The sequence below is a fragment of the Papio anubis genome, chromosome 13 (genome assembly GCF_008728515.1).
Source record: "Papio anubis isolate 15944 chromosome 13, Panubis1.0, whole genome shotgun sequence".
Taxonomy (NCBI): Eukaryota; Metazoa; Chordata; class Mammalia; order Primates; family Cercopithecidae; genus Papio; species Papio anubis.
In genome coordinates, this window is record NC_044988.1 from 57,163,295 (window position 1) to 57,178,400 (window position 15,106).

General features: G+C 36.4%; 1 protein-coding gene and 1 pseudogene across 3 annotated transcripts in view; both read right to left on the bottom strand.

Annotated features, from left to right (window-relative positions):
* LINGO2 (leucine rich repeat and Ig domain containing 2) overlaps positions 1 to 15,106 on the bottom strand; it is a 1,182,276-nt gene that overhangs the window by 744,603 nt on the left and 422,567 nt on the right. The window lies entirely within an intron of this gene.
* On the bottom strand, positions 11,334 to 11,500 carry LOC116270197 (annotated as a pseudogene).

The following is a 15,106-nucleotide window of genomic DNA, read 5'->3' on the forward strand; positions in this document are numbered from 1 at the left end:
TCTGCAGAAACCTGAAAAATACCTTGTTCCTATTCTTTTTATTCCTGAGAACATCACCCTCCTTCAGGTAATAGTGACTACAAGGGTAAGATTTATTAAGTTTTGACTAACATGCCATATCCCTATTATTTCTAATAAAGTGTTTCTTTATTTATTTATTTTTTTAAAACTCTCATACTATGTCAGTTAAAGGATGCCTGACTGGACATTGCTAATTTGTTTTAGTTGAGTGTGTTTTCAGGTGCTGACTTCTTTTATGCAAAATTGAGAAATCCAGTTTGCTTATTATACTGTCTCAATGTTGAATGAATAGTGTTTTGAGTAAGAATGGTTTGTTGTTTTTTGAACTTTAGAAAGATACATTTTCTTCTGTATGTTTAGTTTGGATGTATTTGGGGGAAAAATCTAATATATCTAATGCTGTGTTCCAAGTTTTCTTTAAGTAAATTTTCAAAATTTTACTTCAAGTCAAATGCAATAACACACTGAGTAATTATGAATCATATATAATTTTTAATGTCAGGAAATATTAGTAAATGTCACAAATACAAACAGAAATGCAAACAGAAATGCTTGCACAAAGAATAATACTTCATTTATCTAAATGTGGTATATGAGCGAATTCTGCACATAAACCTCTATTTTAAAGTACTAATTAAAATTATATATATATAAATAATATATTTAATTTGTAATTATCAAGCTACTTACACAAATATACTCAGCATGATTCTCAATACGACTGATAATTCAAGGCTATTTAATAAATGTCAATTATTTAACTAGAGATTAATATGCCAATGTCTCTTGATTTACGAAGGGCTATTGCACCTATGATTTAATGGTTCACATATGGAAATATTTTTTTTAATTCCAGAGGCTATATTTTATGCTTTTAATATAATCAACCTTTTTTTTTTTTTTTTTTTTTTGAAACAGAGTCTTGCTCTGTCACCCAGGCTGGAGTGCAGTGGCACATCTCGGCTCTCTGCAAGCTCTGCCTCCCAGGTTCATGCCATTCTACTGCCTTAGCCTCCCAAGTACCTGGGACTATAGGTGCCCGCCACCACATCCGAATAATTTTTTATATTTTTAGTAGAGGCAGGGTTTCACCATGTTAGCCAGGATGGTCTTGATCTCCTGACGTCGTGATCCGCCCGCCTCGGCCTCCCAAAATGCTGGGATTACAGGCATGAGCCACTGTGTCCGGCCTATAATCAACCTTTTTATGAATAATACAAATTCTACTAACTTTTATCCAAACTGAAATAGACATCTCAGATGCCACAGGTTGAATGTTTGTGTCTCCCCCAAATTTGTATGTTGAAACCTCAATACCAATATGATGATATTAAGAGGTGGGGCCATCAGGAGCTGATTGGGTCAAGTGCTAGCCACTCATGAATGAAATTAGTATGCTCAGAATAGAGGCCCCAAAGTGTTGCAGGAAATCAGGGAACAGAGGGACCGGCGGAAGCCATGGCAGAAGAACATAAATTGTGAAGATTTCATGGACATTTATTAGTTCCCCAAATTAATACTTTTATAATTTCTTGCACCTGCCTTTACTGCAATCTCTGAACATAAATTGTGAAGATTTCATGGACATTTATCACTTCCCCAATCAATACTCTTATAATTTCCTATGCCTGTCTTTAATGTCTTAATCCCATCATCTTGGTAAACTGAGGGTGTCTGTTGCCTCAGGATCCTATGATGATTGTGTTATCTGCATAAATTGTTTGTAGAGCATGTGTGTTTGAACCATATGAAATCTGGGCATCCAAAAGAAGAGGATGGCTGTGATTTTCAGGGAACAAGGGAGATAACCATTGGGCCTCACTACCTGCAGGACTGGAAAGAACAGAGTCATATTTCTCTTCTTACAAAAGCGAATAGGAGAAATATCACTGAATTCTTTTTCTTAGCAAGGAACAGTCCTGAGAAAGAGAATGCATTCCCAGGGAGAGGTCTCTAAAATGGCCGCTCTGGGAGTGTCTGGCTTATAAGGTTGTAGATAAGGGATGAAATAAGCCCTGGTCTCCTGTAGTGTCCCCAGGCTTATTAGGATTAGGAAATTCCCGCCTAGTAAATTTTAGTCTGACTGGTTGTTTGCTCTCAAACCCTGTCTCCTGATACAATGTTATCAATGACAATGCTTGCCCAGTGGGACATGAAACTTCATCAGCAATTCTAATTTTGCCCTGGTCCTGTGATCTTGCTCTGCCCCCATTTGCCTTGTGATATTTTATTGCCCTTGAAGCATGTGATCTCTGTGACCCACACCCTATTCATACACCCCTCCCCTTTTGAAATTCGTAATAAAAAAAGTTGCTGGTTTTGCGGCTCAGGGGGCATCACAGAATCTGCCAATGTGAGATGTCACCCCCGGACACCCAGCTTTAAAATTTCTCTCTTTTGTACTCTTTTCCTTTATTTCTCAGACCAGCCAACACTTAGGGAAATAGAAAAGAACCTGTGTTGAAATATTGGGGGCTGGTTCCCCTGATACCAAAGAGTTGCCTTGAACCTTGTATCATGTGAGGACACAGCAAGAAGGCACCATCTGTGAGCCAGGAAATGAACCCTCACCAGATGCCAAACCTACCAGTGTCTTGATCTTGAACTTCCCAGACACAGTAACTGTGGGAAATTAATTTCAGTTGTTTATAAGCTACTAAGATTATATTATTTTGTTATAGTGACCCAAATGGACTGACATCATATAATTGAGGTTGTTGGATAAGTGGACTCTGAATAAAAAATGTCATGCACCTAAGTATTAGATGCCTATTTAGCTAGAGATATTTATGTGACTAAACCATGAGATTTGTTTCCAAAAACCTGTCACTATAAAATAGACCCTCATCAGCCAATGGAAAGGTTTGTGCAAATACGTGTTCAGGGGTTAACAGAAAAATCTACTTGGGATAACTGGCACAGTCTCTTTCTACATCCCACTGGTTATCTTGAAACTATACACCTTTCACATCTTAGCTAAAATGCCACTAAAATGCCACTGTCCCAGGAATAGCTTCCAGGAATCCCCCCACTTCAAACTAGATCAGTCCTTGATTTGATTTAACTTTCCAATTACATATATACACACACACACACATATATATAATATATATAAAATAAAAAAATATATATAAATATATATATATACAGGTTTTTCTTTTTTTTTTTTTTTTTTTTTTTTTTTTTTGAGACAGAGTCTCATTATGTACCCAGGCTGGAGGGCTGGAGTTGCAGTGGCATGATCTCGGCTCACTGCAACCTCTGCCACCCAGGTTCAAGCACTTCTTCTGTCTCAGCCTCCCAAGTAGCTGAGATTACAGGCCACCGCGCCCGACTAATTTTTGTATTTTTAGTAGAGACGGGGTTTCACCATATTGGTCAGGCTGGTCTTGAACTTCTGACCTCATGATCCACCGGCCTCAGCCTCCCAAAGTGCTGGGATTACAGGCGTGAGCCACTGTGCCCAGCCACCGATTACATATTTATATGAGTTGAATAATATATGCTTTCCTCCAATAGATTTTATTAAGTTTTATTTATTTATTAATTTATTTTGAGACAGAGTCTTGCTCTGTCTCCCAGGCTGGAGTGCGGTGGCTGATCCTGGCTCACTACAAGCTCCGCCTCCCGCGTTCACACCGTTCTCCTGCTTCAGCCTCCTGAGTGGCTGGGACCACAGGCACTCGCCACCACGCCCGGCTATTCATTTTTTGTATTTTCAGTAGAAACGATTTCACTGTGTTAGCCAGAATGGTCTTGATCTCCTGACCTGATGAACCGCCCATCTTGGCCTCCCAAACCTCTGGGATTACAGGTGTGAGCTACCATCTCTGGCCCCCCATTAGATTTAAAACAAAGAATCTTCCAAGTGAAAACAAACTATTTTACTCAATACTATGCATAGAAACACAGAACAGTGTTTAAAAAAAAAAAAAAAGAGTGGGTACACAATTGACATGCAATGAATAGATGAGTGAATATGGTAATGGTGATTCTGGGTAGAGGGCCTCAAGGAAATATGGTCTGGGGAAGACGTAGGCTCTGCAGACAAACAGATCTGGGTTTTGATACTGGCCCTAGCATTTATTATAGGTAATTTTTAATTGTACCTCATCTCTATGTTAACATTCCATACTACCTTGAGCTTTAGTGATAATAAAATTCAGTATTTTAGGTAAAAGAATGTATTTATTAGGTGCTTAATGTATTTATTAAGTGATAATAAAATTAGGTATTTTAGATTAAAAATGTATTTATTATGTGCTTAATTTTAAGGAAGATTCTTAGTTTAATTGCAATAATCTATATTTTGGGACTAAACCTAAGTTTGTATCATAGCCTTGCACTTAACAGCTTAGTGATCAAATAGAAGTTATTAATTCTCCTCAAAATTCAGTTTCCTCATCTGTAAAAGAGTGATAACACCGCTCAAGAACTGTGAAGATTTATATGTCATATTTTAAAGAAAGTATTTAGCCCAGAGGCTAGTACATGGTAAGTACTCAATATTCCCTCTCATGATCCATATAATTATTCTCTCAACCACCTAAGCCCCACCACATTCACTGAACAGTAAGGTGAGCAAGGTTTTCAAAAAGAACTGATACGTATTTAATTATGCATCCTAGAGAAATTAATATAAAAAGATGCATTGACCTTGCGACAACACATAATTCAAGTGTGGGTCACAGAAGTGAGTTAGTAGAGCAGTTAAAAGTTGCTTCTGGAGTCACACTCCTTCACTAACTACCTGATTCTGTTATTTAAGTACTGTAATACTTAATTTCCTCATATAAAAATAGAAACAGTCCCAACAGATACAGCTTTTTTGATAATTAAATGAGCTAATTAATCAAACATATTTAGTACAGTGTCTTGCCCAGAATAAGAATTCACAAAAACTTACTCCATTAAATAACTCACACATATTATATCCATATAGGAATAAGGCAATGAGTCTATTAAAGATCAGCTATACTTACAATGGCTGTAGGCTTGGGACTTGGTTATCTTCTCCGTTGGAAAAGAGATGCTAGGAACAATAAAGACAGCCTTTTCATTGGATTATGGCAGTATAGTATCCAGTAAGTCCAGCAAGTCCAGCAATTATATAAAAATGATTTAACAAATACTCTACATCTGACAGAATAAAATGTAAATATGTAAGAGCTAATAAAGGAAAGAATAATGCTGGTAGGAGATAGTAGAGATAGAAATGATGAAGTGTTGTAAAATGTAATAATTAAAAATCTAAACTGGTAATTCAGTAGTGATAAATTTATATCCCTATAGAATATTAAGTGAGAAATACATGCTTTTGACCCTTTAAGGGGTTTATATTAAATTCAGCATTGCACCCACTTGAATTATCAAAATGAACTTGAAAATGTATGTGTGTAAATATAAACAGCATATGTTGAAGTTTCACCATCTCTCTTTTTTTTTTTTTTTTTTGAGACGGAGTCTCGCTCTGTCGCCCGGGCTGGAGTGCAGTGGCCGGATCTCAGCTCACTGCAAGCTCCGCCTCCGGGGTTTACTCCATTCTCCTGCCTCAGCCTCCCGAGTAGCTGGGACTACAGGCGCCCACCACATCGCCCGGCTAGTTTTTTGTATTTTTTTGAGTAGAGACGGGGTTTCAACGTGTTAGCCAGGATGGTCTCGATCTCCTGACCTCGTGATCCGCCCATCTCGGCCTCCCAAAGTGCTGGGATTACAGGCTTGAGCCACCGCGCCCGGCCCACCATCTCTTACATATAAAAACTTTATTAAAAAGAACATAGTTTTACAAAGCACCTTAGGAAGCCAAGCCTAGGGTTCTTTGGATGACATCTTTTCTCTCAGACTGATTAAGTGGCTCAAGCTCTGAATCTAGAATCCCTGTGATTGAAACTCAGCTCTACCATGTTACAGACAATTACTTAAGTTATTTGAGGTTCATTTATCCCATCTGTAAAATGTATATAAAAAACAGTACCTACTTCAAATGACTATAATAAGGATTAAATAAACAAGACATATACAGCATGTAGAATAGAGACTGGCACATGATAAGAGATGAATTAATAACAGATGTTACCATTAACTCTAAATTTTTATTCATGATTAAGTACAATAAAATATTCTAGAAGAATGCAAAATCTAACTATTTCAAATATGTAGCAAACATTTTTGTTGCTCGTGTTTTGCTTAAATATGATTAAGAAACATTATAGAATTTAAAGAGAAAGTGTATTACAACTCAATTCCTAATCTTTTTTTTTTTTTTTTTTAATGGAGTCTCACTCTGTCACCCAGGCTGGAGTGCATTGGCATGATCTCGGCCCACTGCAAACTCCACCTTCCACATTCAAGTGATTCTCCTGCCTCAGCCTCCTGAGTAGTTGGGATTAGAAGTGCTTGTCACTACGCCTGGCTAATTTTTGTGTTTTTAGTAGAGACAGGGTTTCACCATGTTGGTCAGGCTGGTCTCGAAATCCTGACCTCATGATTCACCCGCCTCGGCCTCCTAAAATGCTATGATGACAGGTATGAGCCACTGTGCCTGGCCTCGATTCCTAATCTTATTGCTTCAATACTTATTTTTTTAGGCTTCAATACCTGGTCTCAATTCCTAATCTTATTGCTGCAGTACTTTTTTTTTTTTTAGGCTTCAATATATTTTATTTATTTGCTTACAAAAGCCTCAATTATGACATTTCTGTATACATATACAAACGGTTATACAAATACAATAACTAAAAGTGATAAATATGAATTTGCCACTATTGAGTTTCTGTTGATGGTTTGTATGGCAGAGATTCTAACTACTCATGAAACTGACTGCCTCTTCTTCATGGTCACACAATTAACCTCCGTTTCCCAGCTTCTCTTGCAGTTAGTTATGTTCATATGACTATCCTACCCAAAACAAGGTGAGCAAAAGCGGTAAGCACCTCTTGAAAACTTGGATCATAAAATCCTCCATGCTCTTTCCTCCTGGTTGTCCAATTGGTATTTCTGTTCCTATTTTCTAGTATTTCTAACTGGACTTTTTGCTTTGTTCTTCTGTGTTTATATGTGTATTTTCCAATATGAGGTACAGATTTTGGATAGAGGATTTGAGTACACAGTTTTGTGTGTGGAGGGGTGTGGTTGGGAACAGCAGAGAACATCTCCCTCTTGGAAGACAATAAGAAGCAGTGGCTACCACAATAAAGAAAGCTTAACAAAATCCATACCTGGCATTGACTGGGAATCATTAATTCATAGAACCCTTGAATAATTCTACTGTCTTATTATGTTGTGACAACTAAAATACAATAAAAATATTTCTCCACTGAGGCCGGGTACAGTGGTCACACCTATAATCCCAGCACTTTGGGAGGCCGAGGTGGGCAGATGACCTGAGGTCAGGAATTTGAGACCAGCCTGCCCAAAACGGCAAAACTCTGCCTCTACTAAAAATACAAAAAATTAGCTGGACCGGGTGGTGGGTGCCTGTAATCCCAGGTTCTTGGGAGGCTGAGGCAGGAGAATCGCTTGAACCTGGGAGGCAGAGGCTGCAGTGAGCTGAGATTGTGCCACTACACTACAGCCTGAACGACAAGAGTGAAACTATGTCTCAAATTATATATACACACACATAAATATATATAAAAATATATGTGTGTATATATAATATATATTATGTATATATATATAGTATGTATGTATATACATATAAATATGTATATATATTTATGTGTGTGTATATATATTATTTGAGATGTAGTTTCACTCTATCAGTGGAGATATATATATATATACACACGTGTATATATATATATTCGTGTGTGTGTGTGTGTGTGTGTGTATATATATCTCCATAGTCATTAACATCTTCTACATCTCAACATCTTAACACTTCCGTGCACTTTATACATTTCATGCCAATGGTAGCAAAAATACCAGCAGGATCCCAATCACCATCAAGGCTCAGCATGCTTCCCAAGCACTTTTCAGATCAAGGTTGAAGCCAGAAATTTTGCATTGAATCTGCCAGTTGCTCTGTAATATGCAGGGTTTTCACAGTGTCTCATAGATACCTTGAGAGTTGCAATATTCTCATGAGCTCTACTGCAACACCGATAGTCACATGTTGAAGATGGCAGAGCCTTTTCAGCCCAGTTCTATGCAATGCTGAATGAAACATAAGCCCTTTACTATTAAGGGTAGCCATTTTGGTGTTTTAATGAGCAAGATAAAATCCTTTGTGTCAAACCATGAATTTTAAGCTCTTCTCTATTACAATAGCTAGCATTATCTAGCTAGTATAATTAATTGTCCATGATGTTAATGGTTTTGATAAGTTTGAGTCACTGTAATAAAAATGTTGATTCACTCTAAAATAAAATAATTATTTATTACAGTTACTTAAACGTTTCATAGTTATTACATATGCAGTCTACGTTAGAATATGTTTAGTTATTATGTAGGTAGAAATTCAAATTCCTACCATGTCAGTACTGTAATGTTACTCATCCAGAAGCAGTTTTTAGATGAACAATGTGATACTTACAAAAGAGTGAATTTAGTTAATTCTAATAATTTTGTTTAATTTAACTAAACTATGAGTCCATCTATATCTTTTATATTTTATAGGTTACACTTCTTAGAATGCTAGTCAATAATTCTAGCACACTGTAACCTAACTAAAACAAAAAATTTAGGAAGATCACCAGACCCCAATCCAAGACTGCAGGAATATTTGGACTGGTGATGGATTTTTCCAATTACTGCTCTCAGTGTTCACTGTCTATGAACACATTGAAGCCATTTAGGATATATTATTCTAGTAAATGAGCAGACTGTTCACACACATTAAATTCCTGTTTCTGTGTAGACTGTAAAATGCAATACCTTTATCTATTTCATGCTGGAATTAAAAATCCATATCACAAATTCTTAGAAAATAAACCATTATTCCTTCCTAAAAAATGTAAATGAGAATGAGCATGTATATTATCAGAAAAGTGCTGAAATATATCCACCGTTTTTCTGGCTAATGTGTCTAAGATTAATTTATTCTGCAATGTACACTTACAATGTACAGTCCCCTAACATTAGATAATGGAATTAGAGAAGTCAAAGGATCCAGTGGAAGGATGAATAAGTTATTTGTATGTGAGCTGAGAGGTCAGGAAAAAGAGGTAGGAGTTGCTAACGCAAATAAATAGGTTTAGTAAAATCAGAAGGTCATCGTTCTGGTTTACTCATTCCATATATTTTAACGGTATTATAAGAAGCTATGCCACTTTTAATTTAAAATATCTACTATGATTATTAACACTTACTTTATATAGACATGGCACTTCTCTGAAAAGGAATCTTTCAGAAAATTTGTTTGGCAGGAGTTGAAGAATAACTTAGAAGAAAGAAAGAAAAGAACTAAAGGTACCTGTGGCTTTAATCTACACAAATGATGCCTGCCTATATTGGGCTTGTGTCAGTGGAAGAAAATTAGGTAAATCCAGAGGACCCTCCCAATACATTATTAAAAGTATGGGACAAGTTGAATTTGAATTTGGTAGTTGGGAGTCTGTAACAAAATTAATAGTGACAATAAAATGTGTTGTGATACCTTTATACAGGCATCATATAAGATAAATTACATGCATTACTTTTGTCCACATTATGAGTCTGAGAGCTAGAAATAATACTTCCATCTCAAATGGATATACCATTCTCCTGTTTTTGTACACTTAAAATGCCTTCAAAAATTTTTCAGCATTAATAAACAAAACAACACAAACAATAAAATCTTCTCGGCAATGCAATGGCTCCTTCCACATGTAAGATTAAAATTAGAACCATTTTCCAAATGATTTTTTAAAAATTTTTTTTTACAAAGAGAAAAAATAGAAAAACAGAGTAGGGATTTTAAGCAGAAAGAGGGATGGAGTATGTGAAAGAAAGAATGGCATTAAGGAAACTTAGATAGGAAAGGGTCCAAAATATTCAGACTAAGTAAATCTTATGACAAGGGGACAGGGAAAGTAATGTTATAAGAGGTCTACCCTGACACATTGACATAATTCAGGCATGGATTTGGTTGCATGAACTCTAAGACCTGTGTTAAAAAGAAGCCAGTATAGGATCACATATTTGTCACAAATATAGTTTCCTTTAAAGCAAGAGTAAAGAAAAACAGATTGTGCAGTGTATTCTGTACCCCTTGATTTAGTTCTAAATATTCTGTTCTTTGAGGCCAGAAATTGTGTTCCATTTATCTTTGCCAGAACACCTCAAATACAGTCATTTTTCTGGTAGATAGGACAGAAATATAGACAGACAGATACATAGGTAGATAGACAATTCATTTAATAATCATTTTCAAGATGATATAGCAAACCAAAATTTTAAATCTCTAAGTGTTTGCTATCAAACTATATTAAAATAATGGTACAGATACATGCTATTAAACTTAGGGTATAATTTTAAGCCAGCTACCATAAATTAACTGTTTCCATTTACTTAGAGACTATGTCTGGAAATTTCTGATGGATTTTAAAATATAAGGTTTCTATCAATAGGGTATCATAGTGCAAATATACATTTTAGTGTAAAATCTGCTATAACATTACAGATAATAATATTGAAATTTTAATACAAGCTGTAAAAACAACCAAAGCGTAACTATGAGACAGCAATTTTTTTTCCTGATTTGTTAATATATGACCCCTTAGTAGGTGAAGTCTCTGTCAAGTTCACAGAGGTATCCAAGAAATTACATTCTAGGCAGAGGCTCTCAGAAAACTGCAGACTAATGGCTGCTTTAACCCTGTTGTCCAGTGTCAAAGGAATCATTCATATTGGAGGACTGTGCCCATCAGCTGCTTAAAGAGGCCCATGGCACTTAACTGACCTCAAACTAGGGGAGAGTTACAAGATTTATTTCCCATGGCCACAACTTGATTAAAGTGACCCTAATCTTAAAAAAACAAAACAAAACAAAACAAACAAAAAAAGAAAACAAAAAGATGAAGGGGGGATTTTAAAAAAATAAATGTTATTAAGGTCTAGGGATGGGCTTAAGATCAACAGCTGAAATTTGGTAGGGGTGAGGTAAGTGGAGATAGGAATGGAAAATTACAATGAACACTTAGGAGATTTTGGAAAGTAATTAACAGTAAACAATAAAGACCAAAACTCTGGGGAGATTTCCCTCTCTTTCTCTCCCACACACTCAAGAGCAAATGTACACATAGTCATAATTTCTTCTCTCTAAACAATTCCAGTGAATTCATAAACACATATAGAAACTAATGGTAGACAGAGTTTTTTTTTTCCCTACTCAAAATTATACATAGGCAAAGATTTTCAACATTCATCCCTCCTGCTTCTTTTTACTACTTCAGATACCCAGTCCTCAGTGTTTTTATATGACTCCTCAATTCTCAATTAGCAATAATCACACCTCGGATAAACCTCATTGGCTACGATACTGCCACTGCGCAAAGCTATGACTTCTCAATTCTCAATCTAAAGGGAAATTTTTCAAGTGCTGGACCATTCGCTTCTAACTCCTGTCACACAAACCTACTCCTCAGTAACTCTCAGACCTTACTATATGATAGTCAATATATCTTATGACCTAATTCAGAATGAGGGGATAATGACCACTTAAATTCACAGAGCATTTATTGAATACCCAGATTTGCAAGACAATATGCCAGTGATAGAGTTAATGAAATAAGGCAGTGTCCCCAAGCAACATATATTCCTTATAAATCAACAGAATACAGGAAGAATATAGGCAATGTTATAACAGAGATGGCAGGGATAGAAAAAATTAAAAAGATTAATTTCAACAAAGAACATTAAGAAAAGCTTTACAGAGGAGATGAAAGTTAAGAAGATGCTTATATGGCTTAAGTATAAAGGAAAAAAACAATGTGAGACTTTAGGTTAATACCAGTTAAGATGGTAAATAGCCTGAACAATATGCCCAGTATTTTCTCAGTTTGTGAACAGAGTTCAGATACTTGATGGGCCAGTTCAAAGCTGGATACCTCAGAGCCCTAGGACAATGGGAGAAATAACTTGAGTCTCCTGGCAGCCCTCTAATCATGAAATATATGTATAATACATAAACTACACAACCTCTTGCTTTTATCTTTCTCTTCAACTGAACATTGCTATCATACCAGACAATTTTGAAATTATACCCTTGGGCATATCATGTCCTGATTACTTACTTCATAATTGCTTGATTTTTTTTCCTTCTCCCCTTCATCACACTATAGCTTTATCTCTCTGAAATCCCTGCTCTGATAAAAACCTCTTAAAATTCTCTCATCCAGTATTTTCCACTAAACAGTCTTACTTTTCTCGGAACCTCCATTTGTTCCTAGGCTAAAAGCCTACCAATTTTTTATTTCTTTTTAAATCTCAACTACTCGGCTATCTTGGTGACATTTACTGGCATACTTAACTCATTTTTTCCTTTATTCTTGGCTCTAGCTTTGCTGACAATGTGTGAACAAATGAGCCCAAACACTTTGTTTTTTCTGTACTTCCCCTCCTGAAATTTCTGGTGATGCTGAAACAATTAAATAGTAGTCTGTTAATTTGTATTATAAATCTATGATCTGTCCCCCCTCTTCTATATCTGTAACACTGTTCAGTACCCATTTACTTTCTCTGAAACATATGTTCCAAGCCATCATCACTCTTCTCAGTGCTACTCAGACTCTGCAACTTCTACCTTTAGCAAACACAGTATGCTGCCTTCATCACAGCAAACAACTTGAGGCCATGGGACGGAAACTCCCAAACTCTCATCCTTCTCACTTTTCAACTTATCTGCATTTGTATCTATTGTTAATTATCTTCCCGCTGTCATGAAGGAGTAGAGTCTCTGAGCATTTCAAGGTTAATGTCACTCCTGTTCTTCTCATTTGAGAGCACCCCGCCCGCCCCCAGCGGTTTGTGTCTTTAGGATTCTCTCTCTTAGCTCTTTGTCGTCCACAACCAACATGTTAAACACTCCCTACATCTTCTCTACATTAACCTCCTTCTCTGAAGGAACCAATTGTTTTATTTTTCCTGTGCTGCCTGCTTTGAACATCTGTTACCAGCAGAAACCACTTTCTCCCCATTCACTCCACACACTAATTCACATTGTCTCCCTGTAATCTACTGCAGCACCGCAGCAGCTCCTGTCAAACTCATCAGTGTACAAAGTCTGGTGCGCATTATCAATCCTCACCCTATTTGATTTCTATAGGCATTTGGCCAGTCCTCTTTGTTCAGACACTCCTACCCTACTTCCCATTTGACCCTATCTTATTGACTTTGCTTTCCTTCTCTTTTTATGTTTTCCTCTTATTGAAAATTCATTCCTATTCTCATTTTACACTTCCTGAAAAATCTGCTCTGCTCTAAAATCTGCATGTAAAATCCAATTTCTACATCTAATAAAGATTATTCCTCTAAGATGCAGGTCCATAGCTTTTATTGCTTATTAAATATTAGAAATCAGCATTTTAAACTCAACTTGTTATAAAATGAACTGCCATTTACTCTCATTTATCTTTCTCCAGTCCAACTAACTTGCTTAATCATGTAAATTGCTCAAATTTTTTCAAATTAATTTTCAAATTTTTCTACTTCCTCTTCTTTCGAAACCTTATCAGTAACAAATCTTAGTGTTTCAATATCATCAGGACATATAATATCTTCTCTGAACTACTGAAGTATCTAATTTGAGTTGGCTTTTCCCATTCCAAATCATCTTTCATATTGTAGCTGAAGTTATTTTCTTCAAAAATACGAATTATATTGTGTCATCCCCCTACTAAAGTACTAATAATGCCAAACCAATCACTGCCCAATGAAGTCCATACTTTATTTGACATATATAAAGTCTTGTTTCATGTACCCTAGCACTTCATTTTTTTCTATAGTCTTTTTCAAGCTTTGCCATAGATTCACTCTGTTTTAGCCACAAAAATGTCTAATGTTCTGGTATATGCAGACATTCAAAGATGTTTCTGAACTGTCTGTGTCTAATTTGCTTAGTTTGCTCTTCTCTTCCTTTCAAGGTTCATGCCAAAGGCCATTTCTGTAAAGCTTTTCTAACCTCCTTTGCACAACACTGCATTATAATCATCTGTTTACTGGACTGTGCCACCAGTCTGAATTCCTTTATTAACATTCATATTTAGATATCTCTTTCCCCTAATTCTCCCACATGGAATTCCTATGTGTAAAAAATTTCTGTCACTGATTAGGGGATGTTTTTGAACACTAAATATATGCAGTGCCATAATTAGAATTCAAGGGGAAAAAGAAAGTAAGAACATTATTTGACCTAATTGATGCTAAATATATTCCACAGCAACCTAACTCTTAAAGAATCAATTGATATATATTTGTATCATTCCAAATATAATGGTTTCAATGTTATAAGATTGGAGGAAGAGGAATATGTGTGCTCCCTTCAACATAATGCAGTGTACCTTGTATTGTATTGCTTTTCATGCAAAATAAAATAATAAGCACAGGTTTTTGCAATATAATTTGTCTTGTTTTTTTTGTTTTGTTTTGTTTTGTTTGAGACGGAGTCTCGCTCTGTTCCCCAGGCTGGAATACAGCGGCGCGATCTCGGCTCACTGCAAGCTCCGCCTCCCGGGATCATGCCATTCTCCTGCCTCAGCCTCCTGAGTAGCTGGGACTACAGGCGCCCGCCACCGCGTCCGGCTAATTTTTTTTGTATTTTTAGTAGACACGAGGTTTCATCGTAGTCTTGATCTCCTGACCTTGTGATCAGCCCGCCTTGGCCTCCCAAAGTGCCGGGATTACAGGGGTGAGCCACCGCGCCTGGCCTATAATCTGTCTTCGTTTTATGAAGAAATAAAATGAAGAAGAATGTGACTTAGAGGTATTCAGAGTGACCGAACACTCTAAATAGTGAGTCATTGGAGTGTTGTCTCTCAGGAGGAGGGCTGTCCGTTGTCCTCAACTCACATCTTAATGCTGACAAGATAGACTATTTCCTGTTAAGATGGACGGACAGATACTTCTCAAAAGAAGACATTTATGCAGCCAACAAACATTTATTAAA